Source organism: Miniopterus natalensis, chromosome 8 (assembly GCF_054644295.1).
Source record: "Miniopterus natalensis isolate mMinNat1 chromosome 8, mMinNat1.hap1, whole genome shotgun sequence".
Lineage (NCBI taxonomy): Eukaryota > Metazoa > Chordata > Mammalia > Chiroptera > Miniopteridae > Miniopterus > Miniopterus natalensis.
In genome coordinates, this window is record NC_142088.1 from 19,493,490 (window position 1) to 19,519,214 (window position 25,725).

Genomic DNA, 25,725 nt, shown 5'->3' on the forward strand with positions numbered 1-25,725 from the left:
GCTGTGTCCGAGGTGCCGCACTCTTGTCCGCCTGCGTAAAGTTATGGCGGGCACCGGGACCGTACCAAGTCTCCCTGTGGTTGGTATGGAGGTTATGGTGAACCAGACATAGCATATTTTTTGCCAAAGCAGAAATTTACAAGGAGGTGCATTGGAGTTTAAGGAACAAGCGTGAATAAATAGCTTAATGAAGCAACGAATCTTCGTCATAAGAGAACCGCGGGAAGACCTGGAAGTGCCGGGTTCGCCCGCGGTACGTGGCAGCGGAGCAGCTGCACTAAGGCGCTGAGGGACAATCGCAGGTAGGCTCCGAGGCGCATGCAGGGTACAGAGCTGAGGCCTGTCTGTGGTACAGTGCTCGGTGCGTCTGAAGTACGGTGCCGGCTACATTGGAGGTAAGGCGCTGTTGTACACCAGCGGTGCAGTTTTGGGGTACACCAGGTACTGTGCCAAGTGCACCTGCAGTTTATTGTGGAGGTTCTGGTGAAATGGACTTAGCACATTTTTGCTAAAACTGGATTTTACAAGGAGGTGCACAGATGAGCCTTTGGGTTTAGGGACGGAGCGAGCCTGACCTAAAAGTATAATGAAGCAAACAATCTTTGTCATAAAAGAGCGCCGCGGTAATCCAGTAAGTCCCAGGGTGCATTTGCGCTAAGGCGGGGACAGGCAATCGCAGTTAGGTTCCAAAGTGCTTGTACCAGAGAGAGCTGGAGTCTGCGGTACAGTGTTCAGTGCGTCTGAAGTTCGGTGCCGACTACATCCGAGGTACGGCGCTGTTGTCTGCCCGCGGTGCAGTTATGGGGTACACCAGGGACCCTGAGAAGGCCATCTGTGGTTTGGTATGAAGGTCCTGCTGAAATGGACTTATATTTGCCAATGCTCGATTTTACTAGGAGGTGCACAGATGAGTGTTGGAGTTTAAGGAGCCAGCGTGACTAAGAAGTATAATGAAACAAACAATCTTCGTCATAAAAGTGTGGCGGTAAGACCTGGAAGCGCCAGGTTCGCCCGCAGTGTGGTGCAGGGGGCATTTGTACTAAGGTGCTGAGAACAATCGCAATTAGGTTCTGAAGTGCACACACTGTATAGAGCTGAAGTCTATCTGCGACACAGTGTTCCGTGGGTCTGAAGTACGGTGCCGGCTACATCCGAGGTAAGGCGCTGTTGTACACCAGCGGTACATTATGGGGTACACCAGGAACCGTGCCAAGTCCACCTGTGGTTTCGTATGAGCTTCTGGTGAAATTAACTTAGCATGTTGCTTGCTGCAACTGGATTTTACAACGCAGTGCACAGACGAGGGTTGGAGTTTAGGAAGCGAGCCTGAGTAAAATGTACAACTGAAGCAAAGCCAGTTCATCATAAAAGAGTCCTGCGGTAAATCCAGTAAGTCCTAAGGGTGCATTTGCGCTAAGGCGCGGACAAACAATTGCAGTTAGGTTCTGAAGTGCATGCACCGTACAGAGCTGAAATGTGTCCAGGGCTCAGTGGGTGTGAAGTATAGTGCGGTCTACACCTGAGGCGTGGCGCTGCTGTACGCCCGCGGCAGTTAGGGGGACCGTGTGAGGTCCTCCTGGGGTTTGGTATGGACATTTTGATGAAACGGACTTAGCACATTTTTTGCCCAAACGGGAATTTACAAGGAGGTGCATGGATGAGCGATGGAGTTTAAGGAGCGAGATGACTAAATGGTATAATGAAGCAAAGAAACTTCGTCATAAAAGAGCGCCATGGGAAGACCGAGAAGTGCCGGGTTCGCCAGCAGTAAGGTGCTGGGGTGCATTTCCGCTAAGGCGCGGACAAATAATTGCAATTAGGTTCCGAAGTGCATGCACTGTGTGGAGCCGAAGTCTGCCTTCGGGACAGGGCTCAGTGGGTGAAGTACGGTGCTGTGTCCGAGGTGCGGCGCTCTTGTCCGCCTGCGTAAAGTTATGGCGGGCACCGGGACCGTACCAAGTCTCCCTGTGGTTGGTATGGAGGTTATGGTCAACCAGACATAGCATATTTTTTGCCAAAGCAGAAATTTACAAGGAGGTGCATTGGAGTTTAAGGAACAAGCGTGAATAAATAGCTTAATGAAGCAACGAATCTTCATCATAAGAGAGCCGCGGGAAGACCTGGAAGTGCCGGGTTCGCCCGCGGTGCGTGGCAGCGGAGCAGCTGCACTAAGGCGCTGAGGGACAATCGCAGGTAGGCTCCGAGGCGCATGCAGGGTACAGAGCTGCGGCCAGTCTTCAGTACAGTGCTCAGTGGGTCTGAAGTACGGTGCCGGCTACATTGGAGGTAAGGCGCTGTTGTACACCAGCAGTACAATTTTGGGGTACACCAGGGAAGGTGCCAAGTCCACGCGTGGTTTGTTATGGAGGTTCCAGTGAAATTGACTTAGCACGTTTCTTGCTACAATTGGATTTTACAAGGAGGTGCACAGATGAGCATTTGAGTTTAGAAGGCAAGTGAGCCTGACTTAAAAGTGTAATTAAGCAAAGAATCTTAGTTACAAATGAGTACCTCTGTAAGGCCCAGACTTGGTACCTCGGTTGGTTAGAGCATCATCCAGATAAGCCAAGGTTGTGGGTGTGACCTCCCATCAGGGCACATACAAGAAGCAGCCAATGACCCTGGCCAGTGTAGATCAGTTGGCTGGAGAGTTGTTTGTGCACCAAAGAGAGAGTCAGGGAGGTTTGATTCTGGTCAGGGCACATACAGAGGTTTCCGGTTCAATCCCAGTCTGGGCACATAGGGGAGGCAATGGATCAATGTTACTCTAGCACATCAGTGTCTCTCCCTCCTCCCTCCCTCTCTAAAATCAATAAAAACATATCCTCAGGTGAGGATTAAAAAATGTTATCTTTTAAAATATATAAAAGAAGCAACCAATGAATGCATAAATAAATGGAACAACAAATCAATGTTTCTCTCTCTCTTTAAAAATCAATGAATGGCACAGCTGGCATGGCTCAGTGGTTCAGCATAGACCTATGATCCAGGAAATCATGGCTCGGTTCTGGGTCAGGGCCCTTCCCGGGGTTTCAGGCTCCATCCCCAGTGGGGGGCGTGCAGGGGGCAGCAAATCAATGACTCTTCATTAATGTTTCTCCCTCCCTCTTTCTGAAATCAATAAAGATATATTTAAATAAAAATAAATAAATAAATAATTTTTTTTAAAAAGAGTGCCACGATAAGACCTGGAAGTAAGTGCTGAGTATGCCCACGGTAAGGTGCATCTGTTGTAAGGTGCTGTTATGTGGTGCATCCACCCTAGCATGCCTGCTTACACCATGTTACTTTGCTGGGGTACAGCCGCTATCTGGCGCCAGCGTACACCTGGAAAATGGCAGAGGTCCACCCACCTTCGATACGGAGGTGCATCCACGGTGGAGGGCAAAGGTACAATACCGCCTGTGATGCACATAGGAGCAGCCATAGGAATCACTGCAGAGGATGCTGCACGAGGAATCCTGCATGGTGCTGACCTAAGATGCCACCTGTGGTGTTGAGGGTGCCTTGCAGTGCCACTGTTAAAGAAAAAGGATATTGGATGACGGTTGTTAAAGATGGTAAAACAGATTTATTCTGGACTATAGCATAGGTGTAGGGGAGAGAGTAAGCTCAACTCTGAATCCAACATGAACAAGTAGAAATACACAGCCATACCTAGTTTTATTGCACTTCGCTTTATTTTAACAGAGGACGTGGAGTTTTTTAAATTTATTTATTTGTATAGTTGATATACAACATTATATTCATTTCAGGTTTATAACATAGTAATGATTCAGTAATATGCCTTACAAAGTGATCACCCCGGTAAGTCTAGTAACATCTGTCACTATACATAGTCATAATATTACTGACCCTATTAGTTATGCTGTAGAACACATCTTTGTGTCGTATTTGTTTTATAACTGGCAGTTTGTACTTCTTAGTCTTCTTCACCTTTTTTGCTCACATGTTTCCGTTTTTACAAATTGAAGTTAAGATTCTCCACCAGCAAAAATGACAAAGATTCACTTTACAGCCAGGGTGGGGAATGTCTGGCCTGTGGGCAGTGTAAGCCCACAAAATCATTTGATCTGGCCTGGCCAAGGCAACCCAGGCCGAACTCAAAATTCAATAAATCTAGGAGCTTCTTTCATAGCTAATTTTTAATTTGATAATTTTGTATGGCCCGCAAATGATGTTATAAATACCCAAATGGCCCTTAGAGAAAAGGTTCCCCACCCCTGCTTTACAGCAATACTCAATTTATTGAGGTGGTCTAGAACCAAACCCACAATATCTCCAAGGTATATACCCTATAGCCAAGTGGGGTGAGGGGCAGTGGATGAAAATGACTGAGAGAAAACACCAGGATAATGGGATGCTGGCTAAAGGAACCTAACGGGAATCTTGCTGAAGATAGGACAAGATAATTAAAGATCAGCTGGGTACAGTGAAGGATGAAGATCTTGATCATATATCCAGGCTGATCAGATATGGCGGGGGGGCTCTGGTGAGTGATCTCCCTCTAGATAGCACCCCCTCGCCATTCTCTTTCCCTTCTTCTCCCCCCATGGGCATACATCTCCTAAGGCCCAAAGGACCCCACCAAAACTTGCAACCTGGGAGCAATGCACAGTGGCAGCTCATAGCAGGCTAGTCCCCTGAGCCTGTTCCCAAGGCCCTCTTTCCTCTGACTTCCCAGAGAGGCAGGGCAGCCCAGGCAGCTTAGGGCTTACAACTAAGCCCTAAGGTTGCTTTTTCTACTGAGCCCTTTTTTGTTTTCCTTCCCCAGCTTTAATAAATATTCCCTCATAGTCAGGGAGGGAGGGAGGGAGGGAGAGGGAGGGAGGGAGGGAGGAAGGAAGGAAATGACTTTGCGAGACCCTTGCTAAGACTGGATTTTACAAAAAAGTGCACATATGCGTCTAGGAGAAGGTTCAGTATCCTGAATCAAGTACAGTGAAGCAAAGAATACTTGTTACTGAAGAGTGCCTAGGTACAGTGCTTCTGTCTGGTGCCAAAATACGGTACTGCCAGTGGTTCCACCTATGGAGCCAAGTTTCGGTGCCTTGTAGATCACGGCACAGTGCTCAGGTCTGGAGCCAGGTATCGTGTGGAGGTACAGAGCAGCAGTACAGTGCGGCCGTACCATATGGGGTACAGTGCAGACATAAAGAAAAAAATATTTATCACACTTGCTAAAATGATAAGACAAGCTTTATTCAGGACCATACAATAGGTGTAAGAGCCTCTGCAATTGCGATTGGGATTTTAGAGTCGGAGAGAGACTGAGCTCAGTTCAGAATATAGTACGGGCAATTCTGACTACAGAACTGAGAACTAACAAATGGGTTTAGGTTAAGCCACTAAGTTTGTGCCAATTTGTTAAACAGCAATAGAAAACTGTTACAATAATGTGAATTGATTATTAATCACGCAAGAAATACGCAAATACATTGTCCTTGTAAATTTTTGAAAAAAACAGGCAAACTGTAAACATCAAACTTTAAAACTTCTACACGTCAAAGGAAACTATCAACAGAGTAAAAGGCAACTTACACAATGGGGAAAAATAATTGCAAATCATAGTATCTGCTAAAGGGTTTCTTACCCAGCATATTTAAGGAAACTGGACTACTCAACAAGAACAAACAACCCAATTAAAATATGGGCAGAAGTTTGAATAGATATTTCTTTATAGAAAGTTTATAAATGACCAACTAATATATGAAAAGTTGCTCAGTGTCACTAATCATCAAGGAAATGCAAATCAAAACCACAATGATATATCACTTCACATGTATCAGGATGGCCACTATTTTTAAAAAAAAAACAAAAAACACAGAAAATAACAATTGTTGCTGGGAAAAGGGAGAAGTTGGAATATAAGAGCACTTGGTGTGAATGTAAAATACTGTGCCCATTATGGAATATAGTATGAAGATTCAACATATGATCCAACAATCCTATTTCTGGATATTTATCCAAAACTACTCAAACTAGAATCTCAAAGAGATATTTGGACCCCTATGTTCATCACAATATTATTCATCATACCCAAGAAAGAATCAACCCAAACATCCATGCATGGATGCAAGAAGAGAGAAAATGGGGTATACACATACAATGGCACATTATGCAGTGTTTAAAAAAAATCCTGTCACCCTGGCTGGGTAGCTCAGTTGGTTAGAGCATTATCTGGATACACTAAGTTTGCAGGTTTGATCCCAATGAGGGCAGATACAAGAATCAACCAATGAATGCATAAATAAGTGGAGCAACAAATAAGTGTTTCTCTCTCTCCCCCTTCCTCTCTCTCTCTCTAAAATCCATAAAAATATATAATTTTTATTTTAAAAATCCTGTCACATGCTACCGAATGAATGGACATCAAGGACATTATGCTAAGCAAAATATACCAGTCACAATAAAGACAAATAGTATGATCCCACTCATATAAAGTAGTCAAATCAAAAAAAGAATAATAGGATGGATATTACCAAGTTCTGGGGAGGTGGAAGGCAATATTAGTGTTTTACTACTTACATAGTTTCAGGACTGCAAGAGAAAATGTTCTAGAGATCTATTGAACAGCACTGCAGAAATATTTAACATTGACTATACAATTACATGTACTTAAGATGGTACATATAATGTTATCTATTTTTGTTTAATACAGTGTGATGGGAAAGCAAAAAATACAGAGAAAGAAGGAAAGACAAACCTCAAAGGATCTCTATCATGGGCTCTGAGCCATGGCTCACTGTCTGGGAAAAGCAGCAATTAGCTGCCATAGCAGGAGATTGTAACATTCAGGATTTTCTAAGTGATCTTCAGGCTCTCTGCAAGTAAATTTTAGACAATGAAGGGTATCGCCATATGTGGGTTAGACTCCACCAAAAGTATTTAAACTGTTCAACTATAAGTTTATACACCAGCCTTACTCTGTTTACTCATTCCTTCTCCAGAAAACCTCCTTAAAGTGCCCTGCCCATGTTTCCCTTTTTCCTCCCTCCCTCTGTGCCTGCTGACCTTGCAGGCTGCTTCCCCTGTATGTCCTGTGTGACATGCCATTCCTCCTTTGTTTAGGGGACTGTGAAATTAATACAAAACGTTTCCTTCCTCACAATCATTTAGATGTGTATGTGTTCCCATTTCGGCTGTAACAAGTCCAGGGTATGTTTGGTTGTTTTGTTTGTTTTTTTTAAATCCTCACCTGAGGATATTTTTTCCATTGCTTTTCAGAGAGTGGAAGGGAAAGAGAGAGAAACATCGATGTGAGAGACACATCAATTGGCTGCCTCCTGCACTCACCCCGACTGGGGCAGAGCCTGCAACTGAGATACGTGCCCTTGGCCGAAATCGAACCCAGGACCCTTCACTCTGAGGGCTGACGCTCTAACCACTGAGCGAACCAGCCAGGGCCAGGGGATGTTTTTAGAACAGTTGGCATGACCAGCACTAGAGATCACACCAGGGAGTGATATATTCTTAAACTGCTATGGCTCACCAACTGGACCTAACAGAGAAGCCATTGCCTGAACGAAACCACTGCTTTTTGTCACACTAGCTGCTTGATGGCGGCTGCACTGGGTCTGTTTGTTGAGTACTCTAAATCTGAGTACTCCCTGAGCTGCCAGGTAGAAAGCCACTTGTGATGTCGCTGCAGTAGAGTGCCTCCTAAGGAGCACCGTAGAGTGACTGGAAGGTAGACCAAAGTGTCAAGACTATGCGCATAGGAGTATCTTTTCTGTCCATAACGGTGTGAAGACAGAAATTACGAGCAGAAGAAAAACTGGAAAATTCAGAACGTGTGGAAATTAAGCCACAACTCTGGACCAAATCATAAGGAAAATCACGAAGTATCTTGACACAAACAAAAACACAAACATAATAGAGGTTACGAAATGCAGCAAAAGCGGATTTAAGAGAGACGTTTATAATGAAAAACACTACATTAAGAATAAAGATCTCAAGTAACCTAACTTTATTTAACCTCAAGGAACAAAAGTTAGTAGAAAAAAAGGAAGTAATACAGATTAGAGCAGAAATCAATGAAATAAAGAGTAGAAAGACAATAGGAAAGATGAACAAAACAGAAGTTGCCTTTTTGAAAGCTAAACAAGGTTGAAACGCTTTCTTTAGAGCAACCAAGACAAAAAGAGGGGAGACTCAAATAATAAAATCAGAAATGAAAAAGGAGACATCATAATTCTTGCCAGAGAAATACAAAGAGCCATAAGAAACTGCTAAAACAATGATATGCCAACAAACTGGATATCCTAGAAGCAATGGATAAATCATAAGTTTGTACCTCTTGCTTACCTTGCTTTGCTTATTTCTTACTGAGAAAAACTCCATGAGGGCTCCCGCCAGCAGTGTCCCTTTCTCCCTTGGCCTGCTCTTCCAGGCGGTGTCCCCAGGGGCCCCGCGCGTCCTGCCATGCCTCTCGTCTCCATGAGACCCTGAGTATAAGCAAACGTCTCCTTCATGGCAGTCATTTTTGTCTGTGCAGCTTACTCTTTGTGCTTCAAATGAGTCCAGGGCGCGTTTGTAAAGCCATTGGCGCTGGGCCCACCCCGGATGGAGAGGATATTAGCGGGTAGCTCCTAGAGTCGAGTCTTCCTTTCCCTGCCTGGAAGGGGGCTGGGAGGAGCCCCGCGGAGCTGAGGTGTGTGCGAAGGCGCCCAAACTTTGTGGGGCGCAGCGCCGCGCAAGGTGCCGCGTCTGGTGCGGAATTTAAGGCCTGGTGGCGCTTCACAGTGCGAGCCGCACCATGGCGCAGGGTGCGACGATGCTTGTTCTGATGGTAAGACGGGCATTATTCGGCGCCTGAAGAGTGCCAGTAAAGAGTAAACTAGATTTTCAAAAAACATATGTTTTTATTGATTTTGGAGAGCGAGAAAGATAGAAACATGGGGAATCGAACCAACGACCTTTCAGTGCATGGCATGATGCCCAACCAACTGAGCCACACCGACCAGGGCTAAAACTAGGTTTTAAAAAATATTTTTTATTGATTTATTTTTAGAGAGAAGGAGAAACATCATTTGTTGTTCCACTTATTTATGCATTCAGTGGTTGCTTCTTGTATGTGCCCCTAAAAGGAGATCAAACCGGCACTCTTGGTGTACTGTGATGATGCTCTAGCCAGCTGAGCTACCCAGCAAGGGCATTAAAACTAGATTTTATAAGGAAGATCACAGAGTGGTCTAGGAGAAGGCACAGGAGCCTCGCTGAAGTACGAGGAAGCAAAGAATCTTTGTCGTAAAAGAGTGCCAGGTAGGGATGATACCAGATTTTCTCCTTCCCAGGCTCTTTGTCTCGTGGAGTCAAAGAATGAAATTCACAGACCATGGAAGAGCAAGCAAAAGAGTACAAAGGTTTATTGTGTAAAAAAAGCAAAGCTCTCGGGGTGCCCGAGGGGTCCTGAAAAGGATTGCCACTGAGGCTCACTAGTCTAGGGGTTTATATCTCATACTTGTTTTTATTGGCTCATTCTAAAAATTCTACCTTAGCAACAGCCAATGCCTTTTTTTTAGTTTCCCTCTTCCAGGGGTCAGGTATAGGGTAAACTTGTTTTTCTCTGAGTTTTCAAGATTGGCTGTTCCACTTATTTATTTCTCATGTCCTGTCTGCCTAGAATATTTCACCCTTGCACAGTTCCTTCTTCCTCAGGGTCCCCAACCCTAAACTGCCTGGCCATTTCTGACTCCTCAAGGTGTCCTAGTAGGGTGCTGAGGGTTATCCGTGGGTACAGCCCTGAGGTACATCTGCCCTTCTGCCCTCCGTTACCGAGGTACATGCCCGGTACTGCCTGTGGTACCGCGAGGAGCAGCCAGAGGATGGTCCTGCAAAGGATGTTGCGAATGGAGTTTTGCACAGGGTGAAGTTCTTTGCCAACTACGTATTGAGGTGTGCTACCTCTCAGTTAAAGAAAAAGATGTTCAGTGACACTTACTAAAGATGCGAAGACAGACTTTATTCAGGACCATAGCATAGGGACTGCAGTTAAGACTTCAAAGTCCAGGGAGAGACTGGGCTCAACTTCCAATACAGCGTAAGTATTGAGACTATGTAGCCAAGGAGCAGAGTGGGCGACAATGGGTGGAAAATTACTAAATGAAGCATCAGGGAAAATGGGTGATTCTGGCTAAACAAACCTAACACAGTTCTTGCTGAAGGCAGACAGGGTGATCAAATATCATCTGGGGGATGGTGAAGGATGAGAATCCGACCAGGTATTCAGGGTAATCAGATATGGGGGGCGGGTGGGGTGAGGGTGGGGTATTCTCATGAAATTGACTTAACAGAATTCTTGCTAAAACTAGATGTTACAAGATCAGCCTAGGAGAAGGCTAGGGAGTGAGCCTGGCTAAAAGGTATAATGAGGCAAAAAATCTTTGTCACAAAAATGTACCACGGTAGCACCTGGAAATTATTGCTGAGGTACCTGCACCTCAGGGTGCGTCTGCCAGCACAGTACTGAGGTGCATGCTGCAGTACCAACTTTGGTACCACTGGGGGCAGCCAAAGGATGATGCTACGATGCGCACAAGGAAAAGGGGGGTTCTGGCTAAGCAAAGCTAACATGGATTTTTCTGAAGATGCTATAGGGTCATCAAATGTCACCTGGGATGGTGAAGGGTGAGGGTCCTGATCACATATCCAGGGTGATAGGATATGGAGGTGGGAAGGGAGGTTCTGGTGAAACTGACTTAGCAGAGTTCTTGCTAAAACTGGATTTTATAAGGAAGTGTACAGATGAGCCTGGGAGGAATTTCAGCAGCCTGACTAATGTATGTCACAGAAGAATGCCTTGTTCCGGTGCCAAGATACAGTACCGCTGTGGTGCCACCGACAAAGCTGAGGTGTAGTGCTGCTTGATGGCAACTGCACTGTGTTGTTTTTTTATCAGGTATTGCCATTATTCTCCAGCCTAAAATTGCGGAGTTCAAAAAGTTGATCTTCCTCAAGGTGCCATGGAGATAGACGCTTATAGTGCCATGTAGTGCTGCGCACAAACCTGCACAAAGCCCTGTTTAAGATGCCATGAACATTGCCACACATGGTGTGTAGACGAGAGTATCAAAGTCTGGGACTCACCACTTAGGGGCAGTCATCATTTTCTCCAAGTGATATGCTTCCATGAGCGCTTAATAACCCACTTTGCCCTTTCTCTCTGAGCTATTCTGAGTTAATAACCTCTGCGGGGTGGTGGGAGAGTGCTCTGCTGGAACACTCCTTCAAGTATCTTGGACAGTTGCTGTGGTAGTTTGCCGGCTCCCTCCTCAGGGGGTCAGGCCTTTCTGCTGTCAAAATTTGTACCCCTACCCAGTGGTATATAGGGCAACCCATTCATGGAGAAATACACTCTTTTCAAAAAAAATTGAACCAATTCACTGCCACTAGACCTGCCCGTGAGAATTGTGAAAAGATGTTCTTTACAAAGAAAAAATAATAAATACGTCAGAAACTCAGATCAACATAAAGAAAGGAAGAATGCCGAAGGAGCAAGTGAAGGTAAAATAAAAAGGTTTATTTTTCTTATTTTTAATTAAACTAACAGTTTGCTTAAAATGTTAATATCAACAATGTATTCAATTATGTATGCTTGTGTGTATATATCTTGTGTGTGTGTACATATAAATGCTTGTGTATGCATATGTGTAAGTGAAGTGAATGACAGCAATGATACAAGGGATGGGGAGAGCAATTAGGATTATTTTGTTATTATAAGTTTCTCCCGCTACCCAAAGTTATATAGCGTTATTGGGAAGTAGACTTGCATTGTTGTAAATGTATATGGCAAAGTCAAGGACAATCATTAATTTTTTTTTAATTTTTAAAATTATTTATTGAGAGAGAGAGAGAAACATCAATTTGTTGTTCCACTCATCTATGCACTTGTTGGTTGATTCCTGTCTGTGCCCTACTGGAGATCCAACCAATTGAGATACCTGGCCAGGGCCAAAAAAATTATTAAGATATCAAATTAGATGTTAAAATTGACTTGAGTTTGCAAGGAATGCTATAGAGTGTCTGTCTTTAGAAGTCTCATTGAGAATAGAGATGTATGTCTGTATGTAATAGATCTTAAATACTTTTTGAATGAATAAAAACCCAGTCAGAGGTATTTAAATAATCACCTGCATGAATGAAAAATTCATGTAATTGTTTGACATTCTAAAATGTGCGATAATTTTACCTCTCCCTTCTTCCTTCCCAGCTTAGTCAACTAGTTTCTATTTTGAATTTGGTAGCTGGTGGGTTTTCTTGCTTATATCGAAATGTACATATAACATCCCAGAACCAAAGCAAAATTTGATTCTAAGAAAGGACTAATATAATCAATAAACTTTTCACCAGAAAAATCTAACAATAATTAATTAAATAATTAAAATTTTAAAAATAAAAAAGTATAGCTGATACGCCAAGAAAGGAAGGAAGTGGGAACATATTAAAACCTCAGTTAAAACCACAAAAGGAAGGAAAAGAGTGGAAGACAAAAATAGGAACAAATAACAGTGACAAAAAATAGAAAACAGTAATAAATATGGTAAATATTAATCCACTATATCAATAATCCCTTTGAATATCAATGGTCTAAATACACCATTACAAGACTGATTGTCAGAGTGGATCAAAAAACAAGACCCAATTGTATATTGTCCACAAGAAACTCGCTTTTAAAAATATATTTAAAGTCAATAAAAAGAGAATTCTTTATTTAAAAGATCTAATATTTCAAGAACAATATACTGAACTACAATCTGACTGTGACTTCCACACAATATATACCATTAAATATAGTATATATATGGACTTTATACAATATACTTAATGGTTTGACATGGGTTCCACAGTACCTTCATTTGGGTAGACAAAACATTCACTTTCAGAAAATTTTTAATTATGAGGAGTGTTTTTTCCTTTATAGTTCAGTTGACATTGTTCAAAAATATGGTCTCTCTAGAGATTTAAGACTGAGGTTGCTATCCCATCCGAGAAAAACTCAGTACTGCAGTAAAAAAATGTTACCTTGATAAGGAATGCTGTTTTGCTTTCTAAAAGTAACAGATACTGAATTCATAAGTATATAAACATTTAAAACCTGTTTTATTTAAATAGATTTATGAGTGCTTGCTTTAGCAGCACATATACTAAAATTGGAATGATACAGAGAAGATTAGCATAGCCCCTATGCAAGGATGACATGCAAAGTCATGAAGTGTTCCATATTTTTCACTGATACATCTCCTAGGGCAAGAGAAACAAAAGAAAAAAATAAACAAATGGGACTACATCAAACTAAAAAGCTTCTGCACAGCAAAAGAAATCAGCCTCAAAATATAAACAAACCCCATGGTATGGGAGAACATACTTGCCAAGGATGTATCTGATAAGGGGCTAATTTCCAAAGTGTACAAAGAACTCATACAACTCAACAAGAGGAAGACAAACAACCCAATTAAAAAACAGGCAAAGCATCTGAATAGACACTTCTCCAAAGAGGACATACAGATGGCCAAGAGACATATGAGAAAATGCTCAATGTCGCTAATCATCAGAGAGATGCAATTAAAACCACAATGAGGTATCACTTCACACCTGTCAGAATGGCACCATCAACAAATCAACAAATGACACATGCTGGCAAAGATGTGGAGAAAGGGGAACCCTGGTACACTGCTGGTGGGAATGCAGACTGGTGCAGCCACTATGGAAAACAGTATGAAGTTCCTCAAAAAATTAGAAATGGAGCTGCCTTTTGACACAGTGATCCCACTTCTAGGAATATATACTAAGAATCCTGGAACACTAATCATAAAGAGTATATGCACCCCTATGTTCATAGAAGCGCGATTTACAATAGCTAAGATTTGGAAACAGCCCAAGTGCCCATCACTAGATGAGTGGATAAAAAAGCTGTGGGACATTTACACCATGGAATACTACGCAGCTGTAAAGACGAAGGATCTCGTTCCATTTGGGACAGTATGGATGGACCTGGAGAGCATTATGCTAAGTGAAATAAGCCAGGCAGAGAAAGACAAACATCACATGATCTTACTTATATGTGAAAGCTAAAGAACTTAATAAACTGATGAACAGAATGGATTCAGTGACATGGAAGCATGGATCAGACTGACAAATCTCAGAAGGAAGGTGGGGGGGCTGGTGAGTTGGGGGGGAGATTAACCAAAGAATTTATATACATATATGCATAATCCAAGTACACAGACAATGCTGTGGTGAGGGACTGGAGAGGGGTGGGTGCAGGGTGGAAGGGGTCAATGGGGAGAAAAGGGGACATCTGTAATATTTTGAACAATAAAATAAGTAAATAATTGATTTATGATATAAAATACGTATTCTGTGAATGTTTAGTAAAACCATCCCATATCTCTGATAACTAAGATTATAACATCAGATATTCTATACGTAAATTTCTGTCAGATATGTTGGAAATATTGGTTAATTTGAATTTGCCATATATTGACATATTTTATTGGTCTCTGTTTTATGAGTGTCAGTAATAATTCTTAAAGTCTTTCACTAAGTCTACTATAAAACACCATAGGAAATGAAGAGAATGGTTTGATTAATCAAATATGGAGTAAGAATTAATGCCCATTCTTTAATATTTTTGCTGCAATTTTTCTCAGATGCACAGCTTGCTCCGATAAGCCACACTGTACTCGGAAGAGCTCATTAAACAGTTAATGTCCCTCTATGTGCAAAGTACAGCCTCTCCCATTCTAAAGGAGGGGCTCAAGGAAGGCCACCTGGTTGTTATTATTTACAGGCTTCAAGTCACCATCTGTAGTAATTTACTATAATAATCTGTTAACTAAAATAATCTTTAAGTCACTTCTTGTTTGTTTAGGGGTGACTTGGACATAATTCCCCCAAAGAGGATGAATAACTAACATAAGTAGTTACACTGTGGCTCTGAAACCAATGTTTTAGGATGTTCAGAACAGAAACTAATCTATCCTCTGATTCTAAAGGGATTTACCCCTAGAGCCAGCAGTTTGAGCTCAATATTGCTTATTTTGCTTGCTGTTGAAGATGCAATTATAATTAACAGGTTTAGATTTTAGAAAAGGGAAGAAAATAAACTACTTTTTAATCTCATATTAACATCACCTGTAAAACTAGTTTCTCCAGGCTCTATTTGGCATATGGCTTTGCAGTAACTACCCCTTCGGGCATCTTCTTGGGTGTAATGCGAACTGTGGCACACTCTCATATATGTTAGAATTTCTGTAAAATATCATCAAGTAGAAAATTTTTCACCTCACTTTCTAACAACTATCTAGGGTCACTTAGTTTCAGCTTGACTCCTCAGAATAGCAAGTGTGGATCACTTCTCAAGCAGTGTATGGCTGGTTAGACTAGCTGAACCCTTGAAACTGAGGCCGTTTCCACACTTAATTTTTAAAAATCAAATTATCCAAGAGGTCATCTTTATTTTAATAGTTGGTAAGATTTTATAAGTGGTATGCGATGCATGGAACTTTAAAAAATCAAAATTGTTTTCTTTTTTAACGCTTTGGGCTTCAGGTGACAAACCTGGTGCTGTCAGAAGCAAAGATGTAGTTAATGGATTCATAAGACAGATCCCATACCTGAAACTGAGTCAAATTAAATTTTCAACTGCCAGCTGGTATTCTTGGGAAAGGTGTATTGCAAAAAACACCCTTATCATCGGTACAGATCACAGAAGGATGAGCAATGCTGTGGGAATCTGAAACGATACTGGTGATAAGATGGAACTCTCTGAATTTTGATATTTGAGGTCAAACAGAGTTCCAGCAGTATCTGGTATTCCTTCACAAAGTCCAGCAGATCCAGAGATTCCCCCCTCAGAGGAGCTGAGAAATGTCCCATGCTTGATCCTGTCAGAAAACAAAGCCAGGAGTACTTGTGTTTCTTTTGTGGGGTTTGGAATCTCTGGAAGATGCAATGCCAACTTCAGAATTGCTTTTTTTAAATCTTTTTTTGCTTCTAAAAGAAGTTTCAAAAAATTTTTTGCTTGTCCTCCTGTAGGGTCTCCACCGAGGTCAATGCCAAGAACTGTGTCTTCAGTAGAAAGGAAGAATTCTTCAGAAGTTTAACAGTCTCCTTGGCCACTAAAGGGCAACCTCTTCTGTCAATTGATATCAAATACCTAACTTTAATGTCTAAGTTTTCTTGCTTAGACTGTTTTATGCTCTCAAGTACAGATTCCACATAAGTCTTTTTAGTCACTCTTATAGCATTTTCTGGTCTGAGTGTGCTCCTTAGTTGCAGGCACTTGACACCATCATCTGCAGATTCTTTAATGACATATTTCGTGACTATTAGAGTATCTGCAGGGCCAGTAGTAAGCTGATAAATAATTGGAAACATCTGGAAACATTCTTCTAAAGTTCTTTTCTAGCATATTCTTATATTTGTTAGAATTTCTGTAAGATATCATCAAGTTGAAAACTTTCACCTCACTTTCCAACACCATCTAGGGTCACTTAGTTTCAACTTGACTCCTCAAAATAGCAAATGCGAATCACTTCTCAAGCAGTGTATGGCTGGTTAGACTAGCTGAACCCCTGTACTGAGGCCATGTTTCCACAGCTCAGTTTTTAAAAATCAAATTATCCAAGAGGTCTTCTTTATTTTAATCGTTGGTGAGATTTTATAAGTGGTATGTGATTCATGGAACTTTAAAAAAGAAAAATTCTTTTATTTATTTATTTTTTATTGATATAAGACATTTACTGAGCAGCCAGCATGAGTAAGGTATTGGTAATGGAGCATATGCTACTTGGCTGCTGTTCTTCAAAAGGAGCAGTGGATGGTTTACTAACAGGAACATGGCAGGGATATGACTATCAATGATAGTCATCCAATCATGAATTTTAAGACCTGGTTTTTTAGCTATTAATTTCTTCATGGTATTAGAACTAATGGATACATTCAAGTGGGCATGAAATTCCACTTAGGGACCCCATGGGCCCACAGAGGCAGGAACTTGGGGCGGGGTCAGTGCAGAGCCCCAGTGACAGCACCCTCAGCAAGAGTTCCCTGGCCTCCCGTGGGTACGTGCATGATGCCATGTTTTTAGTTCCAGAGAAAAAATTTATTTCTTAGACTTGACCCATGTAAATCCACAGACTATATGTATGCATAATTATTTGCACAACAAATTTTCACTGTCCTTAAAATTATTTGCAATTAGAAGAAAACCTTGGACCTAAATCAGCATCTGTTTTGGCAGAAATGGAAAGCTATGTGCATTTATTTTATTTTCAAGTTAGCATCCTTAACAGCATGTCAGCGTCTGCAGTTCTTAGTGATCATATTTTTTGTGACTTTAAACTATCTTTTGTTATCAAAAATACACATTTACTGTATTTCCACCTAAATAGCATTGTATTTGATGAAAAATAATAGTACTTACCTTTATTTGGACTCACTTCCTATTTACCTTGCACTAATGTAAATGACTTCTTCCTTACCCTAATAACTTACTTTAAGGATGCACATAGAATAGCATATTGGCAAATTTTGCTCTTTCACTATGCAAACATACAATAATTTTTGAGAAAATTTTTGTGTACTTATCCTATAATGGAACTTACAACTTAAGTATTTTTTCATATCTCCTGCTGGTTTGTCAATTTGAATAGCCAGCCTAAGAGAAAATGAAAAACACTAGAATCTTACGCAAACTTTTCATTCTGTTTCTATACTTGCATTTGAAACAGATCTGCTAGAGCCCACCTACTTAACAAATGGATGACACACAGAGTCATCAGATTTAAAAAAATCAAATTCTAACATATTAAAAAAATAAAGAATACATTTGACAGAAATAAACTAAACTTTGCTTACAAAAATTTATTACATATAAACTGCATAGTTTTACTGGACCAAGAACTATCCTCTCCATTTACAAAAACCAAAGGGAAACCTTATGGATAAATAATAGTCCTCCACCCCAACCTCCTGTAAGTGCACCATGTATAATCCCTAGTTTTTATAGCTCACCTCAGGATTCTGGGTCTCTACTTACACTACACTCTATTAACCACTATTATCAGACTAAAGCAAAGCAAATTAAGTCTGCAGTTTTCAGCAATAGGTTGAAGGAATTGTCAATGTCGAGATCAGCATTATTGATCATGAAGACATGGAAAGATCTTGTCAGGATGACAGATGACGTATTCTCCCTAGTTTTGACTATTTCTGCTGCATCTTCTTGTTCCGTGTCTCTCTGATAGCCAACTAAATCATCAGTGAATTATAAAAGGATATAACTCAAGAACAGCCAGATAGAATTGTTGCATAGATCTAGTTATGGGGAAAGGGTGGTAAGGAGCTTCCATGCCTTCTCTAGGCGCACCACACTCCCCAAATCCCCCATCTCTTCACCAACCCAGAAGCTCAAGAAACTCAGTTTAAATTTAAAGATAGATATAGATTACAAGTGAATGGATGGAAAGGCTTCCAGATTGGAGAGGAAGAAGTAAAACTGTCACTATTTGCAGATGACATGATATTATACATAGAAAACACCTAAAGACTTTACTCCAAAACTGTTAGAATTAATAAATGAATTCAGTAAAGTTTTAGGATACAAAATCAATATACAGAAATCTGTTGCATTCCTATACACTAATAATAAACTATCCAAAAGAAATATTAAGAAAACAATCCCATGTACAATTTCACCAAAAGGTATAAAATACCTAAGAATAAATTAACAAAGGAGGTGAAAAACCTGTACACTGAAAACTCTAAGACATTGATGAAAGAAATTGAAAAAGACACAAATAAGTGAAAGTATATACCATGCTCATGGATTGAAATAATATTTTTAACCACCAAAGCAATCTACGCATTCAATTCAATTCCTATCAAAATTCCAATGGCATTTCTTTCTTAGAAATAGAACAAATAATCCTAAAATTTGTATGGAACTACAAGAATCCAAATAGCCAAAGCAATCTTGAGAAATAAAAACAAAGTTGGAGGCATCACACTCCATAATTTCAAACTATATTACAAAGCTATAGTATTCAAACTGATATGGTAATGGCACACAACAGACACATATCAATAGGACAGAATAGAGAACCCAGAAATAAATCCCTGCTTATATGGTCAATTAATTTACAACAAAATAGCCAAGAATATACAATAGGGAAAGGATAGTTTCATCAATAAATGGTGTTAGAAAAATTGTACGGCCACATGCAAAAGAATGAAACTAAACCACTATCTTGCACCATACACAAAATTAGCTCAAAATGGATTAATGAGTTGAATGCAAGACTTAGACCTCCTAGAAGAAATATAGATAGTAAACTTTTAGACATTGGTCTTGGCAGGAATTTTTTTAGATTTGACACCAAAAGTAGGGGCAACAAAAGCAAAATAAGACAAGTGGGACTACATCAAACTAAAAAGCTTCTTCTGCACAGCAAAGGAAAACCATCAACAAAATGAAAAGGCAACCTAAATGGGAGAAAATATTTGCAAGTCATATATCTAATAAGTGGTTAATATCCAAAATATATAAATAATACATACAACTCAATAGCAAAACAATCCAATGTAAAAATGGGCAGAGCACTGAATAGACATTTTTCCAAAGAAGACATACAAATTACCAACAGATACATGAAAAGATGCTCAACATCACTAGCCATCAGAGAGAGGTAAATCAAAACCACAAGGAGATATCACCTCACACCTGTAAGAAAGGCTATTACCAAAATGACGAGAAATAGCAAGCGGTGGTGAGAATATGGAGAAAAAGGAACCCTTGTGCACTCTTGGTGGAAATGCAAATTGGTGTGCCACTATGAAAAACAGTATAAGGGTTACTCAAAAAATTAAAATAGAGCTGCCATATGATCTAGCAATTCCACTTCTGGGTAATTATCTGAAGAAAACAAAAGCAGTAATTCAAAAAAGAGATATGCACCCCCATGTTCATTGCAGCATTATTTACAATAGGCAAGATATGAAAACAACCTAAGTTTCCACCAACAGATGAATAAAGAAAGTATGTTAAAAAGAAATGGAATCTTGACATTTGTGACAACATGGATGAATCTTGAGCTCATTATGCTAAGTGAAACGAGTCAGACAGAAAATTAATACTGTACGATCTCTCTTATATGTGAATCTTAAAAAAACACACACAAAAAAAAACCTCATAGCCCTGGCTGCATGGCTCAATTGGTTGGATCATTGTCCCATACACCAAAAGGTTGTGGGTTTGATTCCCGGTCAGGGCACATACCTAGGTTGCTGGTTTGATCTCCAGTTGGGGTGCATATGGGAGGCAACTGATAGATATTTCTCTCTCATATCATTGTCTCTTTCTCTCCCCGCCCCCTTCCTCTCTCTTTAAAAATCAATAAGCCCTGCCGGGCGTGGCTCAGTGGTTGAGCGTCGACCTAGGATCCAGGCGATCAGGTTCGATTCCCAGTCAGGGCACATGCCTGGGTTGTGAGCTCGACCCCCAGTCGGGGGCGTGCAGGAGGCAGCCGATCAATGACTCTCTCATCATTGATGTTTCTATCTCTCTCTCCCTCTCCCTTCCTCTCTCTGAAATCAATATATATTTTTTTTAAACATCAATAAAAACATATCCTTGGGTGAGGATTAAAAAACAAAAAAACTCAAAGATACAGAGAATAGATTAGTGGTTGCCAGAGAGGAGAGGGGAGCAAAATGGGTGAAGGAAGTAAAAAGGTACAAACTTCCAGTTACAAAATGTATGTCATAAAGATGTGATGTACAGCATGACAACTATAGTTAATAATACTGTGTTGCATATTTGAAAATGGTTAAGAGAGTAGATCTTAAAAGTTATCATCATGAGGAAACAGATTCTGTTAACTGTTTATGATGGTGGATGTTAACTAACTTATTATGGTGATCATTCTGTAATATACACAAATTTGGAATCATGTTGTACACCTGAAACTAATGTAATGTGTGTCAACTGCACCTCAATAAAATAAAAAAATAAAAAGTGAATGGATGAAGAAAATATACCAGCTAACACTAATCAAAAGAAAACAAGTATAATTATATTTATTTTAGACAGAGCAGACTTCAAAGCAAGAAAATTTATTAGGGATAAAGTACGGCATTGGGGGTCAGTTCTCCAAGAAGACATAACAACCCTTAACATGTATGCACATAATAAAGGACTGTCAAACTATGTGAAGTGAAGACTAATAGAACTGCAAGGAGAAATAGATGAATCCACTATCTTAAGTGGAGACTTCAACACTTCTCTATCAGAAATGGACAGATCCAGCAGGCAGAAAATCGATAGAAACATAATTGAGCTCAACAACACCATCAATCAACTGGATATAACTGACATCTATAGACTGCTTCATCCAACCACAGCAGCATACACATTCTCCAAACTCGCATGGAGCATTGACCAAGATAGAACACATTCCGGGCTGTAAACACACCTTAACAAATTTTTAAAAATAGAAATCATTTGATGTCTGCTCTCAGATCACAGTGGAATTAAACTAGAAATCAATAACAGAAAGATAGCTGAAAAATTACAAATTATGTGAAGTTTAAAAAATACTCTTCTAGCCTTTCTGTGCTACCCAGAGAGGTGTCCATATGGCATTGTTCTGGGTTCCCATCATAGCATAAAGGGAAACTTCTCCAATGTCTGGAGCCCTTGATGTCTCACAGATGACAGAAGAAGATAGCCTCAAATTCTTTGCAGAGGCATCTCACTTAGGTGGCACCAACCTTGACTTCCAAATGGAACATACATCTTCAGAATGAAACGTGATAGTGTCTTCACCATAAAGCTGAAGAGAAACTGAGAGAAGCTTCTGTCAGTTCATGCCATTGAAATTCTGGCTGATGTCAGTGTCATATCCTTCAAGAAAAAGGCCAGAAGGCTGTGCTGAAGTTTTCTGCTGCCTTTGCAGCCCCTTCTATTGCTGCCACTTTACTACTGGAATCTTTGCTAACCAGGTCCAGGCAGCCTTCTGGAAACCACAACTTCTGGTGGTTACTGATCCCACGGCTGAACACCAGCCTTTCAGCGAGGCATCTTATGTTAACCCACCTACCAATGCCCTGTGTCACACAGATGCTCCTCTACACTATGTGGACATTGCCATCAAGTGCAACAACAAGGGAGCTCACTCAGTGACTCTGATGTGGCAGGCGATGGCCTGGGAAGTTCTGTGCATGCGTGGTACCATCTCTCTGCAGGTGGCACGCCGGATCTCTTATTTCCAGAGATCCTGTAGAGACTGAAAAGGAAAAGCAGGCTGCTGCTAAAAAGGCTGTGGCCAAAGAAAAATTTCAGGGTGAATGAACTGCTTCAGCTCCTGAATTTACTGCTACTCAACCCAAGGTTGCAGACCTGATTTGAAGGCATGCAGGTGCCCTCTAAGCCTGTTCAGCAGTTTCCTGCTGAAGACTGGAGCTCTCAGCCTGCCACTGAAGACTGGTCTGTAGCTCCTACTGCTCAGGCCACTGAATGCGTAGGAACAACCCCAGAATGGTGTTAAGGTATTCTTCCACAGACTCTTAAACAGAAAATGGAAATAAGGTTGATGGAAAATGAAAAGTGTCAGAAAGAAAGAGAAAGGGGGGGGGGGGGAGAAGAAAGAAAGAAAAGAAAGAAAGGAGGGAGGGAGGGAGGGAGGGAGGGAGGGAGGGAGGGAGGGAGGGAGGGAGGGAGGGAGGGAGGGAGGGAACCACACTTCTAAATAACACATGGGTCAAAGAAGAAATCTCAAGAGAAATTTAAAAATATTTTGAACTAAGTGAAAATGAAAACACAACTTACCAAAATGTGAGGGATGCAGTAAAGAGCAAGTTTTAGAGGAAAATGTATACTATTGAAGGCATATATTAGAAAAAGAGAAAGATCTGAAACCAGCAATCTGAGGTTCCTCCTTAGGAAACTAGAAAAAAGTGCAAACTGAATCCAAAGTAAGCAGAAGAAAAGAAATAATAAGAATTAGAGCAAAAAAATCAATAAAAATCGTAAACAGATAATTAGAGTTGGAGTCCAAATCCAGGTGTAAATGACTTCCAAACTGCCCTACTTTTTGTCTCCATTAAGAATGTAAAGCTCAGGACTAGTGGTTGTCATCAATTTTGAAAGCTAGATGCTTTACTAAGACAGCAGAACCTACCTTCTGAGACTCATCAGTGTATTACTGGCCCAATTCATACATGCCTGTGCACATCTGGAAAACCATGAGGCAGTTCTTGCCAAAAAATGTAAGCATGAGTCAATGAAGAGCCTCCTGGGAGAAAATCGATCCTAATGGAGAAAGGAACAGAGATGATGAGCTTTGTCCTATTCAACACAGTACTGGAAGTCCTAGCCAGGGCAATAATGCAAAAAGAAAAAATAAATAAAAGGTGTCCAGATTAGAAAGAAAGACATAAAATTGACTCTGTTTACAGATGATATATATGATCTTATATATAGAAAACCCTAAAGACACTACCAAAACACTGTTAGAACTAATCAACAAATTAAGTAAAAGTGCAGGATAGTTTTGTTTCTGAATAAGAAATAAAACAATTCAATTTACACTACAATAAAAAAAGAATAAAACACAAATAACTTTAACCAAGGAGGTGAAAGATCTGTACACTGAAAATAGGGAGATATCAATGAAAGAAATTGAAGATGAAAATAAGTGGAAAGATAACCCATGTTCATGGATGAGAAGAAATAATATTGTTAAAATGTCCATAATGCCCAAAGTCACTTATAGATTCAATGAAATTCCTATCAAAATTCCAATGTCATTTTTCAAAGAATATTTTTAAAAATCCTAAAATTTGTATGGAACCACAAAAGAACCAGAATAGCCAAAACAATACTGAGAAAGAAAAGCAAAGCAGGAGGCACCATACTTCTTGATTTCAAACTATACCACAAAGCTGTAGTAATCAAAATGTTACAGAGCAAGAGAGGTGTTTGTCTCCCCCCATTGCTCATGGAAGTGGGATTCTTGGGGTACCGCTGGAATAAGAATTCCAGAGACCCCCCTGGGAGGATGAGATATGGTAGAAAGCTTTATTTCTGTGGAATTATACCCCTGGATTTCCAAAGTCCCTTACTTAGTCCAGTCATAGAATAAGTGTACTGGGATTTCAGCAGAACTAAAGTCAGAGCCAGTGTCCAGAGTTTCTTTTCCATGTTGGAGCCAGGTTGAGTCCAGCATCAGGCTAGCTCAGTTTGTGTTTTCCACTGAAGTCCATTAGTCCATTGTGTGTGGGGTCCAAATGGCTGCAGGCCATAGGGACAAATGCAAGGAAGCCAAGCACAAGCTATGAGCCAAGAGAGCAACAAGAAGAGAGAAGAGTTCCAAGAGATGGAACTCCTTTGTTTAAGGGATTATGTATTCCCAAATGTTCACATGCTTGCAGTGGCCATGCCCATACTGTCCAACCACCTGTGTCTCTAGGTGTGATTGATAGGCAAGTACCTTCTCTATGTCACCCCAATTTTCCTGAGCATGGGTCTGTTTTCCCTGTGTTGTCTCCCCCCCACCCCCCCTTGTGATCTACAGGGAATGGACCAGTGTTCCCTGGGGAGTGTGAAATTCAGCTTCCCCAAATGACATGCCTATAATGTCTGGCCTTCCCTTTTTGCTCCTTTCTTATTACTAATAACTAGCTAATTACAACACTCAATTCCAGCCTTAGAGAGAACAAACCTCTTTGTAATCTTACAAAGGATAAATGGAAAAAGTCTCCATCTTCTTGTAACTGCTTCATGCTGTAAAAGGATATAGTCCTGCCTATCCCAAGGCTTAGAGGTTCTCTCCTATCCGACCAGAAGGAGAAGCAAAAGGGTAGGGGAGTCTTTATGCAGGGAAGAGGGATTCTCTAAAGTCCAGGTCAGTCTGGTGTCCCTGGGAAGTGACATGGATGTTGAGAGGATGACGTGTTGGAAAAGCTGGCATTCTTGCTGTATTCTAGAAATGACAAACTTGACAAGAAGGTTAAAAGACATAATTCAAAAGTGAGGAGACTTATAACAACTAAAGGTTTGGTGAGAGGTAAAAACCCATGTGATAAAGGGAAGACTAACTTACTGTTGTATTTAGCTAGTTATTAATAATAATAGGAAATGGAAAGCTGGGGTATTTACCTCTCTGCCAAAGTCTCATCAGTTGAGGGTTGGCAGTGGTGCATTAAACCCGTGTCCTGGGCCTGAGGAGGCTCCCTGGTGCCTGAGAAAGCCCTTAGGCACTGACCATTTAAGGCCTTCAGGTGTGGAGTGTCAGCATGCTTCATTACTCTCCAGGTGGCCTCAGAGTGGGCAGGTTGTTTTGCAGTGAGGTAGGAAAACTTTCTTTAGGGAGGTTAAGCAATATATTATGTGATATAATTTCTGGACTCTAAACATTGAGGGCATCTTTGAAAAAAGGCAATAGAAAGAATCATGAGAAAGTTCCTGAGTTCCAAATCTGGGTCACTGGAGACTGGGGCACAGGGGGGAAGGGATACAGAATGCAGTGGGAGCAGGAGCCAGAGGTGACCGTGGGAACAACCCACAGGACATGGAAAGAGCAGGGTGCTCTCAGATGAGGCTTCAGAGGAAGGTCTCCTGGTCCTTTTCAGGTTATAAGTGGAATACTTTTTTCCATTTTCACTTGATGTTTATTACAGCTCCTTTTCCTTCTCCCAGGACTCAGCCAGGCAGCAGGCACA

The 25,725-nt window shown here is 40.9% G+C and overlaps 1 non-coding gene and 2 pseudogenes across 1 annotated transcript; 2 read left to right on the top strand and 1 right to left on the bottom strand.

Moving 5' to 3' along the window:
* Nucleotides 1-384: 384 nt before the first annotated feature.
* On the bottom strand, nucleotides 385-21,140 carry LOC107524796 (N6-Methyl-AMP deaminase-like; annotated as a pseudogene).
* Nucleotides 13,122-13,228, top strand: LOC148092565 (U6 spliceosomal RNA). Its single transcript, XR_015714955.1, has one exon. It is a non-coding gene; the product is annotated as a U6 spliceosomal RNA (small nuclear RNA).
* A 547-nt stretch (nucleotides 21,141-21,687) lies between the features above and the next one.
* On the top strand, nucleotides 21,688-22,550 carry LOC107524794 (small ribosomal subunit protein uS2B pseudogene; annotated as a pseudogene).
* The last annotated feature ends 3,175 nt before the right edge of the window (nucleotides 22,551-25,725 follow it).